At 39.5% G+C, this 15,510-nt stretch overlaps 1 long non-coding RNA gene across 2 annotated transcripts in view; it reads left to right on the forward strand.

Annotated features, from left to right (window-relative positions):
- LOC132379545 (uncharacterized) overlaps positions 1 to 15,510 on the forward strand; it is a 137,667-nt gene that overhangs the window by 89,880 nt on the left and 32,277 nt on the right. The window contains exons 4-5 of one of the 2 annotated variants that reach the window (XR_009507450.1): positions 6,219 to 6,286; positions 11,086 to 11,612. This is a non-coding gene — a long non-coding RNA (uncharacterized LOC132379545). The remainder of the gene's footprint in view (positions 1 to 6,218; positions 6,287 to 11,085; positions 11,613 to 15,510) is intronic. The other variant, XR_009507451.1, reaches the window with a different exon arrangement.

The following is a 15,510-nucleotide window of genomic DNA, read 5'->3' on the forward strand; positions in this document are numbered from 1 at the left end:
AGACACTGCAGACATCAGTTACAAATAAGACTATTTGCTAATCTGTATTACTTATGCATCAACAAAATTGTAGATTGGGAAGAGGCTCAGGTTCTTGGCAAATATGTTTCATTCAGAAAACTAGACTTACTCTCATTTTATCACTTTTAAGTTTTAACGGAATCAATTAATAGAAACTATTTAGAATATTTACACACTACACAAAAGTACAGCCAACATCTTGTGTCTTTATACAGACCAAAAGTATAATTTTTAACAATAGCTTATTCTCCTAAAACTATGATTACCTGGACTGCTTCATCCCTTGTGCTTGATTAAAAAGTTGCCTATGCTGTATTGTACTCAGAAAATTGTTTTACATGCTGTACCTTCTTGTACATGGTTTGCTGTAGCATAAGAGAAATCAAGCAAGCGCAGCATATCTCTGGTTGAAAACATCTGCAAACAATCAATTACAGCTGAGCTGTCCAAACAGCCCTCCCTCATTCCCTCCAATAATTAAACTATTTGCTTTTAGATTTTACATGGAAAAATAACTTTTATTAAGCCATAAACAAAATAAATTTATGAATACATCACAAACAAGTTTTTCCAAACACAATATTTAAAAACAAAGGGAAGCATACAACCACAAAATTAAATAATGGAAGTTCCAAGTATACATCCTAAGACAATGGGCCTTTCACGTAACCTTTATGGTGAAGGTTCAGGACCATAACTGTATATCCATGAGAAACAATTTGGAAAGCATTTCACCAGATAAGTGGGAATGAGGGATGCAGAGAGTGGAGAGAAATAAAGCTAAACTGTCTGATTTGGAAGGATTTTTGTAAGGATAAGCTCAAGTCCAACTTTACAAACTGTAGCAGCTTTTCCAACTGAACTGAGAGAGAGGTCAGTGCATCAGTTTGCTCCTGAACTTATTCCATCTGGAACACTGACAGAAGAAGGAATAAAACACAGAAATTGAAAAGAATATTCAGAGTTGGTTGGGAGGATGTGGCGGGGGGTGGGGAAATAGGTGTGTAGGTGGAAGGAAGTTGGAAACAGAAGACATTAAAATATTAGAACCTTTTAAAACACTCAATTACTTGCTTTTCACCAGTAAATACAGAGATGAAATGAATATATTCAAGTAGATAATTACCTTAATTAATACTTTCGAATTAAAGAACTAATATTGTTTACTGCAGCCTATCTAGGCAAGAATATGAATTCAGACAATGCAGACCCATCATGATGTCTGTTTTTAGAAGGAACTTTTCCTTCAGCAATATATTAAGGTTACAGTACTAAAATCCCTTAAATAAAGAGTGAACTTTGTTTTGAACATGTCATCCTGTTCTTCACCTAACTGTACTGGTCGTCTTCTGATACCACCCCCCCCCCCCAAAAACACTGCTTAGCCCACAGTTTACAAGCTTATTCTGAACACTGTACAAATTCCAAATTTATACAGGCACATCCAGATCAGATTAATCAGTATATTACGACCAGTTAGAGAAAAGAAAGGACATCATCAGGACATCTCTAAGGCCTTCACAACCTAGGAATTACTTTGAAGTGCAGCCAAAATTATGAAGACTAACAGAACAGCAATCTTACTCATTGTAAGGCCTCTAAAACAAAACACAAGATCAATGATCAGTTGTCGGTTTTGGTGATGTTGTTTGAGGCAGAAATGTTGGCTAGGACAAAGAGAGAACTCCTTGTTCTTCAGAGCTTTGGAATCTTATACGTTTAGTGAAGAGACTAGCTTTGAGATCTAATCAGTACAGTTAGGCTTTCAATTTTTGAATATAAATGAAAAAGATAACAGTTTCCTCAGATAGGAAATCTGAAAGCATAAACTGTGCCTTCTTTATCCAAACACCAGTTCTAATACAGATGAATTTTAAAGAAATAAATCACTCTATAGAACAAAGCATGTTGTTATCATAGTAAGCCCACACTAAAATATTGAAACTGTCTAAGACAGCAGTTCACAACCTTTTTTATGTCATGGACCAATTCCATTAAGAAAGGGGTCAGTGGCCCCAGGTTGGGAAACACTGATCTAAGAGAACTACAACCAAATGCCTGAATGGACGTCTTACTCTTTCCTCCCATAGAATCACTGAGTCTTTTCTCACCCCCAAACTCTCCTTCTAGCCTGCTATAAGTTTACACAATAGAGAATTTGAAATATGCAGCAAATGAGTAATGTGGATTAGGAGAAAAAAGATCTCGTGTTTTCCTAGTGTATATGACGAATAAACTCTTCTCGGGCTTCCAGCCCCGGTACAGGTATCAACCATAACTGATGTTTTGATCACAAACTCTGCCACCTTCATCACACATCATCCCTGGTAAAGATGGCAGAGTTCTGTCATCGAAACATCAGTTATAATTAACACATGAAAGCCTGAGAAGAGTTTATTCACTATACAGGAAGTTTAAAAAAAAGAGCAATCTCAATAAAAAGCTTACTATCATTAATATCCTAAATGAGTTGCATCCTTTCCAATCTGAGAAATAAAATGCTTCCTTTTTGAAGCTGAGAACACCATTGTATAATCCATGTAAACCATATTGATTTGAAATTAGAGCTTGTACGACAAGTCAGAATACGTGTATCTAGTTCACCATGTAACAAAAACCGTATCTCCTATTTGAAGTGTTGACAGCTGGCAGTATCTGGATACAAATAAATATTAGGTTAATTATGCAAAAGAGTTAACCAAGGAAGATAAGTTGTTCTCTGGATTCTGAAATGTGTCTAATGTTACGGAGGACATTTGCCCATGGTGCTCTGACTTGGTCTAAACATTATACTGCACTCTTCGCAGATTCTCCTTAGCTGCCCTCAGTAGCCACTTTTATTAGGCACACTTGCTCAGTAATGCAAATATCTATACAGCCATTCATGTGGCAACACCTCAAAGTATAACATTTGCTAATCAGTGTCTCTTTTACTTCTCTGAGAAGCCAGTTAGGGTGATACTTGGTTGTCTTTCACATCAACAGTAAGAATTACCAGCACCTGGAGAATTTCTCATGGGTAGAAATAAACTAAAATAAAATCATGACCACATTCCAAAGTGGTCATAAATCTGATCTGAATAAGTACAATTTTCTGCCTTAATCAAGTACAATTTGCAGGTCTTACTGTATTGGACAATGCAGACAGAAAAAGAATGCTTCACAAATGTGTCAACAGTGACTTGCAGGCTTTATCTGTGAATTTTTAAAGAGAGTCTGGTTGAGAAATTTCTGCAGCAGCTTTGACCTCATATTCAGTTTTTGAAGGTGAAAGAGGGAACCACTGAATTTGTGGTATTATTTTGCACATCCTCAACTGAATTCCCTCATGAAATGACAAGGACACAAGACAAGAACAAAGCACAGCTTTGGATCATGCCATTCAAAATTTTGAATACGTCAGAAATGAAGCCACTGGAAAGCACCTGGCCAGATGTGGTTGTGCAATGGACATGTGATTTACATGCATCATTAACTTGCAAGTTGCACACAATTCTATTCTGCATTCTAAGCAACTTTTCTGGAATTGCCTCAGAGCAAAATTCAATGCCCATGGTGCTCTAACTTGGTCTAAAAATTATATTCCACTTATAGCAGACTTTCTTTAGCTACACTCAATGGCAACTTGGCACATCTGCTCATTAATGCAAATATCAAATCAGCCAATCATGTGGCAGCAACTCAATGCATAAAAGCATGCAGACATGGTCAAAAGGTTCAGTTGGTGTTCAGACCAAATACCCAGAGTGGGGAAGAAGTGACTACGTGATTTTGACTATGGAATGATTGTTGGTGCCAGACAGGGTGGTTTGTGTATCTCAGAAACTGCTGATCCCCTGGGATTTTCATGCACAACAGTCTCTCGAGTTTACAGAGAATGATGCAAAAAAAAAACAAAAAAGAAGTCCAGTGAGTGGCAGTTCTGTGGGCGAAAATCCTTTGCCAATGAGAAAGGTCAGAGAAGAATGGTTCAAGCTCACAGGGAGGTGACAGTAACTCAAATAACCACGTATTATAACAGTGGTATACAGAGCGGCATCTCTGAATGCACAACACATTGAAGTGGATAGGCTACAGCAGCAGAAGACCATGAACTTACAGAAATACACTCAATGGCCACCTTACTAGGTACCTCCAATATCTAATAAAGTGGCTACTGAGTGAATGTTTGCAATGAGCCCGTTCAGTAGAATGAGGGGGAGGATTTTAATATCCTGTACAGAGAAATAAATTCTAGGTGCACTTTGCTTCTTTTGCTGCTGACAGGTGAAAATAGCATCCTTGTAATCTTGTGGATTTATTCTTTCTCTAAAATTTGCTTCAAGGTGCTATAGAAAACCTTGTTAACCTACACACCTGCTGATTTAGTCAACACCTAGCCAGAACTCCATTGTTTATGGCTATTATTGAGCTTTTCTAAAGATCCCCTTTTACTTTTTCCTTGGATAGGTGATCTAGAGCACTCTTATGCATTTATGTCTTTTAAGTAGACTGTCAATGTGAAGGGTAGAAACTGTTCCTGAAGCTGTTGGCATGGGACCTAAGTGTTCTGTACGTCCTTCCTGGTGGCAGCAGAGAGAAGAGAGCATGGTCCAAAGATTCCTTCCACACCTTTGATGAAGGATGTGCCATCTGCTGATTTGACAGAACTGGATAATCTACAAAATGCTTTCACGGGTTCAAAACTTATTGTTGTTTTATTTGTATCAATATGGTGCTTAACTTCTGCAGCCTTTGACCCCTACACACAGCTGCCTCTTCGATGTACTAATGTATGCTACTAACATTTTTGCACTGAGACAATTACAGCTCCAACAAATAGAGTAACAAAGATACAAGTTGCACCATTTAATTCAAAAGTAAAGGAAGTGCGCTTTCGGAAAAATGGGCAAAACAAGTCTGGAATGGGGTGTGGTTGAAATGTGATGTTATTACATGTACAAAAATGATTAAATAGGATTGACAGGTGTGCACAGTGAGTCCATCCTTTATTTTAAAATAAACTAAACAAGTTGGGCCAGTGAAGTTATGTATAAATGAATAAATGGCAAATTTTAAACAGGTATCAGTAAGACTAATTTAAATGCCAATAAATAATTAGAATGAATTGTGGCTGGAGGAACAGAGTCAAATCTTAACTGTGCTCACGGCAGCTCAGAAATGTTAAGGTGAATTGACTGGGCACACAGGGCAAGCCCTCCCCACCATCTACAAGGAGCACTTCTATAAGAAAGCAGCAACCATCATCAAGGACTCCCACTATCCAGCTCATGCTTTCTTCTCTCTGCTGCCATCAGGAATGAAATAAAGGATGCTGAGGTCCCATACCAGCAAATGCAGGAACAGTTATCGCCCTTTAATAATCAGACTCCGGAACAGGGGGATAACATCACTCAGCTCAACTCTGTACTGATTCCACAACCTATTGACTCGCTTTCAGGGACTCCACAACTCATGTATTTGAGATCATTTATTTAATTATTTATTTCACATTTCTGTCCCTGCATGGTTTGTCTTCTTTTGCACTTGCCATTTATGTGTGCAGCTTTTCACTGATTCTGTTCTATTTCTTTGGTCTCCTGTGAATGCCTGCAAGAAGATGAATCTCTGGGCGGTATATGGTGACATAAATGCATTGATAATAAATTAACTTTTAACTTTGATTTGCTCACAAAATTAAGATTACAGTTAGCCACAATCTTATAAAATGGCAGAGCAGGGCTAAGGGGCCAAATAACCTCCTTTTGCTCCTAATTCATAGGCCCACGTGACTGGTAATTGCTAAAAAAAACCTAGGTGCTGCTTTTTCCCCACCAAAAGAAAGGTAGTCAAAATACCTTTGGATTCCTGCCAAGATCAGGCCCGGTGAAAGAAGCATTCAAACATGAATGTCCACAGGAAGAGATGAGAGCACAGAACAAATTAACACACAGTGACAGATAGAAATGACTGATGGACAATCTGATAGAATTGCTGCTTACTTTTAGAGAGGCCTAGAAATGTTAGAGAATTGGAGATAAACTATGTCCTGATGCAAAATCAATACATTAGTGGATATTATAATTGTTATAATTTGTAAAACAAAAGTACTGGAAACACTCACCAGGTCAGGCTGCATCAGAGGACAGAGAAACAGAGATAATATCTCACATCAAGAAGTCTTAAGAATAAACATATAAGCTTTCTCACTTTTCCAGTTCTGATGAAGAATCTTGATCTGCAAGGTTGGTTCTCTCTCCCTCTCCACAGAATGCTGCCTGATTTGGTGAGTGCTTCAAATATTTTGCATCTTTTGAGTGTCTGCAATTTTTTGCTGCAACAAACATCTTGCAACAAAAATTATTGTGCATTTGGACATTTCAAGAATTGACTTTTTAAAACAGCTTCTGTAAAGTTACGTTAACAGTAAGTTGTCAACAATTAACTTATTTGGAAGTTGCAGTGATTCAATTAAACTTACCCCAATTATTTCCTTTGGTACTGATACAGATGAATATCTAAGTTGTTTACTTGCTGAAAGCAGGTCTGATTGAAGAAACTTGGAATAACAGGAAGTTTCATGTAAACTATCAGCTGAAGCAAAAGTTTATGAAGTCCCTTTAACAAAGGGACACATTTTTTGTGATGGTCTATCCTGTAGTTAAAGACAAGGCTACAGCCAGGCACTGATGGCAATTAGATACATGGCCAGAAGAGAGCCAGGGACTGGGACTATTATCCACAACACAGCTAGACTCTGGAGTTCATCAATAGCACATGGCCAGAAAGGTGGGAAAAGGGGAATGCCCAGAAGCCAGGATGGAGGCAATGAACATGGGTTCCTGAGCTTGATCCCATTCATGAAAGATCAAACCTGAATATGGCAACCAGACCTACACTGGCACCCACTGCTGTGCGAGCTTGAATATCTATGTAGTTACTGGTCTCCAACCTCCATGGGCCCCCTTGCCTCTGAATCAATTACTTACTATGTGCAGACCACATGATAGCTGGTGTGAAGCAATTACGCCACATTAAAACACATCATGCACTATGAAGTTTGGGTCCTGGAATGTCAGAAGAAGCATCACAGACAGCCCCATCAGGGCCCAAACCTGAACTCTAGTTCATTGTCATGGGTCAGGAATCCAGAAGATTCTGGACATTGTTGCACTCAACAAACTATCACCTTTCTCGCCCCCCTAACTCCACCCGGCTCTTACCCCCTTCCTTTCCAGTTCAGATGAAGAATCTAGGCCTGAAACATCAACTGTTTATTCATTTCCATAGATGCTGCCTGACCTGCTGAGCTCCCCCAGCATTTTGTGTGAGTTACTCTGGACTTCCAGCATCTGCAGAATCTCCTTGTGTTTGTGTTGTGATTTTGATTGAATTAGCTTGCCTTTATGCTTTGACTAGGCTAACTGTTTCCATTATATTGGTGCTAATGCTGAATCTTCCCCAAAGTGTGACTGCAGGTCACTGAATGCTTGCAGCAGCAAGAAGGACTGCGCCATAGCAAAGTTGTTTATTTGAGGCTGTCTGCAGTGGCCAGTCCCAGGTGGCAGAAAGACTGTTTTAATTGGGGTCTTGTTGCATGCTTTACATTCCTTGGAATGCATGTAATGTCTGTTTGGCAAATCACATTCACATCTCACACAATCTTGTGCATATCTGCCATAGATAACCTTGCTTAGCTCTGTCGTGGTGTCCTGAAAATATTATCAGTAAGGTGATCAAAACATTGCAGGTACTGGTAATACAAATTAAACTTATAACCAGTAGATTTCTCTGATCATCAACACAAGAAGTTCTGCTGATGCTGGAAATCCAGAGTAACTCACACAAAATGCTGGAGGAACTCAGCAGGTCAGGCAGCAGCTATGGAAATGAATCAACAGCTGATGTTTCAGGCCTAGGTGCTTTGTATGGATAGGAAAGGAAGGGGAAGAAGCCAAGTGGAGTTGGGGGGGAAATGGGGTGATGGGGAAGGTGATAGCTCAAGCTAGATGAGGGGGAAGATAGACTGGGGGAGGAACGAATGAGGTGAGGTGACAGGTGGAAAAGGTGAAGGGCTGAAGGAGAGTGGATTATGGGAGAAAGGAAATGAGGAGGGGCACCGGGGGGAGGTGATAGGCAGGCGAGGAGAAGTGTAAAAGGGGAGCCAGAATGAGGCGGGATAAAGAGAGAAGGGGAGGAAGGAAAAATTGCCAGAAGTTAGAGAAATTGACAGTAATGCCATCAGGTTGGAGGCTACCCAACCAGACATAAGGTGGTGTTTCTCCAACCTGAGAGTAGCTTCATCATGGTAACAGAGGGATTTGCTAAGTGCCTTTACTATTGCAAAAATACCCCAAGCAGATTTCATTTAAATCATTATGAAACGATATGTGACACTGGGCAGAATGATGCATCAGCTTTTTAAGAGGCATGGAGACAGCAGAAAGGATCAAGAAGCAGTGAAGCTTTGGAAGGGGACTCGAGAACTTACAGTGTTAGTAGCTGAAGGCATGGCCACCAGTGATGGAGCAATTAAAACTGATGAATGATCAAGGTGCAGGAGTTAAGGGAATAGGGCCTGGGAAATTTGCAGAGATACAGGGATTTGACAGCATGGAGTTTGGAGGGATTTGAAAGAAGGGATGAAAATTTCAGAAACCTGACATAACTGGGAATCAAAATCAAAGTCAGAGCTAAAGTAAATTTACTATCAAAGTACATACATTTTACCATACTCTAACTTGAGATTTATTTTCTTGTAGCTATTTACAAAGATTGACAAACAACCAATGTACAAAGGGAATCAAATTGTGGAAATAAAACAATATATAATACTGGGAACAAGAGTTGTAGAGTACTTGAAAAAGAGTGTGTAGTTGTGAAATTAGTTCCGCATAGTGAATGAAATTAACCAGGCTGGGTCAGGAGCCCGATGGCTGTAGGGCAAATGAGTTGGTACATATGATGATTGAATAGGGCATACTAGAATAGGCCTCCGTTAGTCTCGATAGACTATGGATTTGTTCCTTGGAAAGTTTCCAGGGTGCAAGCCTGGGCAAGGTTTTTTTTTATAGAAGACTGGCAGTTGCCCAAGCTGCAAGTCTCCCCTCTTCATGCCACCAATGTTGTCCAAGGGAAGGGCATTGGAGGCATACTATAAAATGTTGTATCGGAAGGAGAGGTGCAGCTAAACTCACATTCACAGAGAAAGATAATCAGGGAAGTTAGCTGTAAATGCATTTGTAGAATCAAGTCAAATTATGAATGATGTTCTCAGCACTGAGTGAGTTGAGATGGGAATGCAGTTTGATGATATTGTGGAGACAGAAATGGAAAGCAAAAGGGGTGGAATAGATGTATAATCTGAAGCTCATTGTGAGGTCACCGCCATGTGCAGACAATTTGACTCAGTTTAAGACACAATCCAGAAGGGGCCACAGCAATCGCTTAGAACCAAATTTGATGGGATGGAAGTTAACAATGAGTTAAGATGAGTAGTTTTGGCCACCTTATCTAAGAAATGATGTGCTGCAATTGGAGAGGGTACAGAGAAGATACATAAGAATGATCCCGGGAATGAAAGGGTTAACACAGGAGGAGCATTTGATATCTCTGGGCTTGTACTCACTGGAGTTTAGAAGAAAGACGGGGGTTCTCATTGAAACCTTTCGCATATTGAAAGGCCTAGATTGAGTGGACATGGAGAGGTTGTTTCTTACAGTGAGGGAGTCTAGGACCAGAAGGCCCAGCCTCAGAAGAGAAGGTTTTTGGTTTAGAAAAGAGGTGAGGAGAAATTTCTTTTTACAGCATTTAATAAACATGAATGGAAAAAGTAGGAGTTACTGACTTTTATAGGTTTGCAAGCTGTTAAAGTTTGTTTTTCATCGAAATCAAGCTTATTCATTGAAAAGCACTTTTTATTTGTTAAGTTTGGAATATAGAGATGGCACAGATGTTAGCACTCTCACTCCTGAGTCAGATGCTCTGGGTTCAAGTCCCACTTTGAAACTTAAATACAAAAAACTCAGCTGACACTCGGGTACTATTTTGTCAGAGGTTATTTGATGAGAGAGTAAAACACCCACCTTCTGCACTCATGCAGGTTCAGAAGATCCCATGGCACAATTTCAAATTCGGCACCTCTGCAGAAATGTAATACATTCAAAGTCTGATTAGCAAATCAAATTCGCATCTTAACAATATTCTGTCTCTTTTCCATTGATAGTCTTACCTGGCCACATAATGGTGCCCTGAAAAGGGATTTGCTCCCAGATAGCTTGGCTAAACCATAGCTCTCAACCTTATTTAATGCTGTTTTCTGAAATTACTGCTGTGGTAGTTATGGGAGGTTGCTGTGAACAAAATGCACACTGTATTTCCCATATTAAAATAGTGCTACTTCATAAGTACGTTTGTTGGCTGTAAAATGCTTTAGGATGCCCTGCAAGAACTCAAGGCAGTACAAAGAAATTTCTACTAAATGGGATTAGTTATAGATGTGTTTAATGGTTGGCACTAGAAATGTTGGGACAAAGGGTCGGTTTCTGCACAGTACATCACTATGTTGCTTTGGTCACCGTCTTATTGCTGATCAGGTAGAATGTTGATTATTAAATGATTGGGTCTGCCTGAATAAACTATATTAATGGAAGTAGTTATGAGAAAGTATGCCACAGTATTGAAGTGGAGAAGAAATAATCGTGAGAATGTATGCCAGAGTACTGAAGTGGAGGGTAGATTTTAAACTATTGCTTTGCATGTGTCTTTAAATATCAAAGAAAAGTGACTGCCCCTGGAACAGGTATCAGAGATATACAATGGGTTCTGGTTAACTGGGACACATCAGGACCAGTACATTTTGGCCCAATTAAGTGGCTGCCACAATTAGCCCAAGTTTCAGGGAAATAGCTAAAAAAAAAGTATTTAAAAAAAGACTAACCAGTTTAACTGTATTAAAATGAAATACAGAACAAATTAGAACGCTACCGATACCGCTATAGTACTATAAAACTGGGTATTAGTTCTTAATAGTTATCGATAGCGGAATTCATCCAGTTTACACTGCTGTGTTCTTCTGATTGATAGTAAATGAAATCAGCTCCAGCAGACAGGGCGATTGAGATCTACTGTGAGGTCCAACAACCAGGAATGTGGTTCTGTATCACTCCATGGAGAGTGGAAGGGCATGATGAGGCATAGGAGAAGTCATGGAGTCATGGTCATCCACTGTAACCAAGGCAGACCCCCAGCTATGATGGCTACATGTACCACTGGACCCGGACTTTCGAGGTCGTGAGAGTGGAACTGCTCCAGTGCAACAGCTTTTCTGCTTAAACACACTCCTGCACAGGTTTCCCTGACATTGTCGGATATGATGTTCAACCACCATAAGTGAACAAAATCGACGCAGACACCTCGTGTAGATAATGAACTGCCTTCATACAACACTTTCAATAACTGCATCCTCCAAATCTTCATTTTCCTTAAAACATTCAAGATGATAGTCACAACCTTCAAATTCTCCATAGTTCCTAACTAGTTGAAGTAGTTAAATCATTTCATTTTCACTCTCAGCATTTTTGGCATCTCCAAGCCTGACTGCTTGATCCCCGGTGAGCAAAAGAGTTCCGAATTGTCTTATTGCTTCTTTCTTGCCAACGATCAGTGATTAAAATCACTGCCTTGTGAACACAAACACATGCAACTGACGCTATTTAAAAACTATTCGCTCTAAGTATGGTGTACTGTCTAACGGCCACACAAGCACGAGATTGGCACTAGATACGAATTGTTCGGCAAGATTCTCCTGTCCCAATTAAATGTCATAGTGTCCCAAATAAATGAAGGGAATCCTGACAATTTTCTCAATTGTCTTTTGTTCTTTACAGACTGTCCCATTTAACCAGAATGCACTGTACCTCTTTTCACAAGCAGCCTAGTTTGAAATACACATTTGTAGATTTATACAGCCTGGTAGCTACAAGCCAGGGGTTGCAGAACGCAAATCTAAGTTCAGATGAGTCTAATCACAATAAACACTACTAGATTATTTGACTCTCAAGAGTGAGTTACCACTTAAATTTTTTTCCCACTAACCACATGGTTTTCATTTCTTGCATTGATTTTACTCAGTTTGAGCTTGCTTGTTGCAATGACTCTTAACCACAACCTCGTCTCCCCTCCCCACTGCCAACTCCACCCCACCCCTCATCCAGCACCCCATATGACCACCAGCTATAGTTGGGCATTTCTCTGACCTGGTGTCACTAGCAGCTCTACCCTGTGGAGTTGCATTGTTTCCTCAAACTCGATGCTTTTAAAATTTCCCAGAACATCACTGAATTACCAAGCTGATTGATTCCAGCTGCCATTATCTAAACCTATCCAGCTGTGGGGAAAAACTAACAGAACCATAAGCAAAATATCACCATTCAAATCAATGTTTTCTCTTTGCCTGGGAATTACTGCCATCAGTTACAAACAGAGCTACAAAACAACTGTTGTAAATTATCACTATTACCTTTTCCTTTGCCTATGGTTCACATTGTTAAAACTGCAAATACGAACTCTAGCCTCAGTTCAATTGTAGAATTTTGATCAAAAAGCAATTATAAACACTAAATTCTGCAGAAGGGGATTTCGTAGTAAGGTAGAACAGACACCAATGTACTACAAGCTTTTGCTTGTATTAGTCAGTTTTAATTCTACAAAGTCCAAGTCACATTTCAAATGAAGTAAAAATGATTGCTTTGACCAGCTGCAGTACATTCAGCCAAAGGAAGGTCTAGCACCATCCTGAGATAGGACAGACGGCTGCTTGAGTGAAATTCTCAGGACACCCAGCTTCGCTAAACTTGCATTCTCACCTTACAACTCAGTCAATTTTGAGCTGGAAGATTAATCTGAATCTGAACCAAAATCAAAATGCCCACTTCAATGAGAGGCTGATCTTAAATTGTTATCTGTGGCGTCCAAACATATAAAATAAACATTGAGAACTTAGATTTATTTAAAAAAAAACACTATAATCTGAATGTTTAAAACAACTGGAACTGCAGTGGTAATTACAATTACATGAGTGTAGTAAAATTTAAGTGCTTAACAAATATTTGACATAGTTTGATCTCAAACAACGAATTATTTCCAGGCAGAAAGTTAAAGCTTTCTTTCTACAGTTTGCTAAGCAAGCCTTATTGTTTGTCAAAGCCTGTAATGTTGGCTGCAGGCACTTTAATAACTTTTAAAAAAATAAACTGCAAAACAAATGTCTTAAATATTTGCTCTAAATGAGTAACTATTCTATTGAATTACAAACACACCTCATGAAACTATTAAAAAAGTTGAATCAGTTTGAACTATAGAAAATGAAACGTTAACATACACTCTTCATGTGCATGCTGAAATGCTTTACAAAAAGAGATCCCCGATTTAGTCCAGCAAAAAGCAGTTGCTGACACCTGTTGCTTACCTGTCAGTCCATTCTGGTGGTTGGATACTTCCACTAGAGCCAATCGTCTGGAGATTAAGAGGGTTCGCAGATATTTGAGAGCTGTAGTCCACTGCACAAATACATTTATCTTACTCTCCCAGCAGAGGCAGTGGTAGCAGCCTGAGGGAAGTGAACGCCTTGCCAAGATTTAATCCCATACTGAATTTCACACAGCACCGCCTCACCTCTTAAGTCACTCCAGAATAAAAATACATTTCTCGTTCTGGTTCTTGGAGACAGTGTAATAGAAATGTGCAGAAAAGAAGAAAATCTGGAAACCATCAATTCACCAATGCCAAGCATCATTTCTTTGATTTGCATTAAATTTAATGCACTTTCACAAACATAAATCAGTATTGTCCATGCAGCAGTGATTATTAACATTATATGTTCATACCTTAAAAGGTCGTCAGTGCCACGGTTCAGCCAAACCACAATCATTGTAAACAGCTAGAAGAGCACATTCATATGACAACTCCAGATTGAAGGGAGCACAAGGAATTCTCAGCAAAACAATAGAAATATTTGCAAACACTGACTCTCGTGATGTACTTAGTTTACTCAAAGACATATTCAGCTAGCTATGATAATGCAAGACCATGTGAGTGGCAAATGCACATTGTAGAAAAGTAAACAGGATTAGAGAAAGATAAGGAACCTAGTGTCCTCAGGTCTGGAGCAGCCCTTTTCACCTAGAAAACAAAAATATTCATTGTTCAGGCATCAAGGCTTATTTGCAGATTGCCATTCCTCAAAAGATTATGTGGTGTATTGAGCACTCTATTAACCATGGCTCAAATTAGCACTGGTCTGCTTGGTAGAGAGCAGAAATAAGAGCTGATTTGAAAGCTGATTCACATTCACCATCCTGCAACTCCAGTGGACTCTGGTTAATTGGGACACATCGAGACCAGCACATTTTGGCCTAATTAAACAGCCGCTCCAATTAACTAAAGTTTCATGGAAATAGTTAAAAAGGTATATAAAAGACAAAACTACTGTTTAACTGAGTAACAAAAAATGTATTTAAGTGGAATACAGAACAAATCAGAACACTTAAGAAAGAAATCAGGAGGGCTAAAAGAAAGCTGTAAGTTGCTCAAACAGAAAAGGTGAAAGAGCATCTCAAGGGATTCTACAGATATGTTAAGAGCAGCAGAATTGCAAGGAATAAAACTGGTCCTCTGGAAGACCGGAATGGTAATCTATGTGCAGAGCCAAAACAAATTGCAGAGATCTTAAATAAATCTTTTGCATCTGAATTTACTCAGGGGGTGGACACAGAGTCTATAGAAGTGAAGCAAAGCAACAACAACTTCATGGAACCTATACAGATTACAGAGGAGGAAGTGTAGGCTAACCTGAGGCAAACCAGGGTGGATAAATACTCAGGGCCTGACAAGGTTTTCCATTGGACCCTACAGGAGGCAAGTGGAGAAATTGCCAGGGCCCTAACAGATATATTTAAATCATCCTTAGCAAAAGGAGAGGTACCTGAGGATTGGAGGACAGCCAATGTTCTGCTGCTAAGAAAAGGCTCTAAACATAAACCAGGAAATTGTAGGCCAGTGAGTCTGCATGAATTGTGGGAAAGTTATTGGAAGATAATCTAAGGGACTGGATATATAAGCATTTGGATAGACATGGAGTGATTAAGGATAGTCAGCGTGGCTTTGTGTGTGGTAGGTCATATCGAACCAATCTTTTCGAGGAAGTTATTAGGAAAGTAGATGAAAGCAAGACAGTGGATGTTGTCAACATAGACTTTAGCAAGGCATTTAACAAGGCTCTGCATGGGAGGTTGGTCAAGAAGGTTCAGTCGCTTGGCATTCAAGACGAGTTAGTAAATTGGATTAGACATCGGTTTTGTGTAGTAGTGGATGGGTGCCTCTCTGACTGGAGGCCTGTGACTAGTGGTGTTCCGCAGGGACCGGTGCTGGGTCCATCGTTGTTTGTCATCTATATCAAACTGGATCAGCAAACTTGTAGATGACACCAAGACTGAGGGTGGAGTGGACAGT

Source organism: Hypanus sabinus, chromosome 22, assembly GCF_030144855.1.
Source record: "Hypanus sabinus isolate sHypSab1 chromosome 22, sHypSab1.hap1, whole genome shotgun sequence".
NCBI lineage: Eukaryota > Metazoa > Chordata > Chondrichthyes > Myliobatiformes > Dasyatidae > Hypanus > Hypanus sabinus.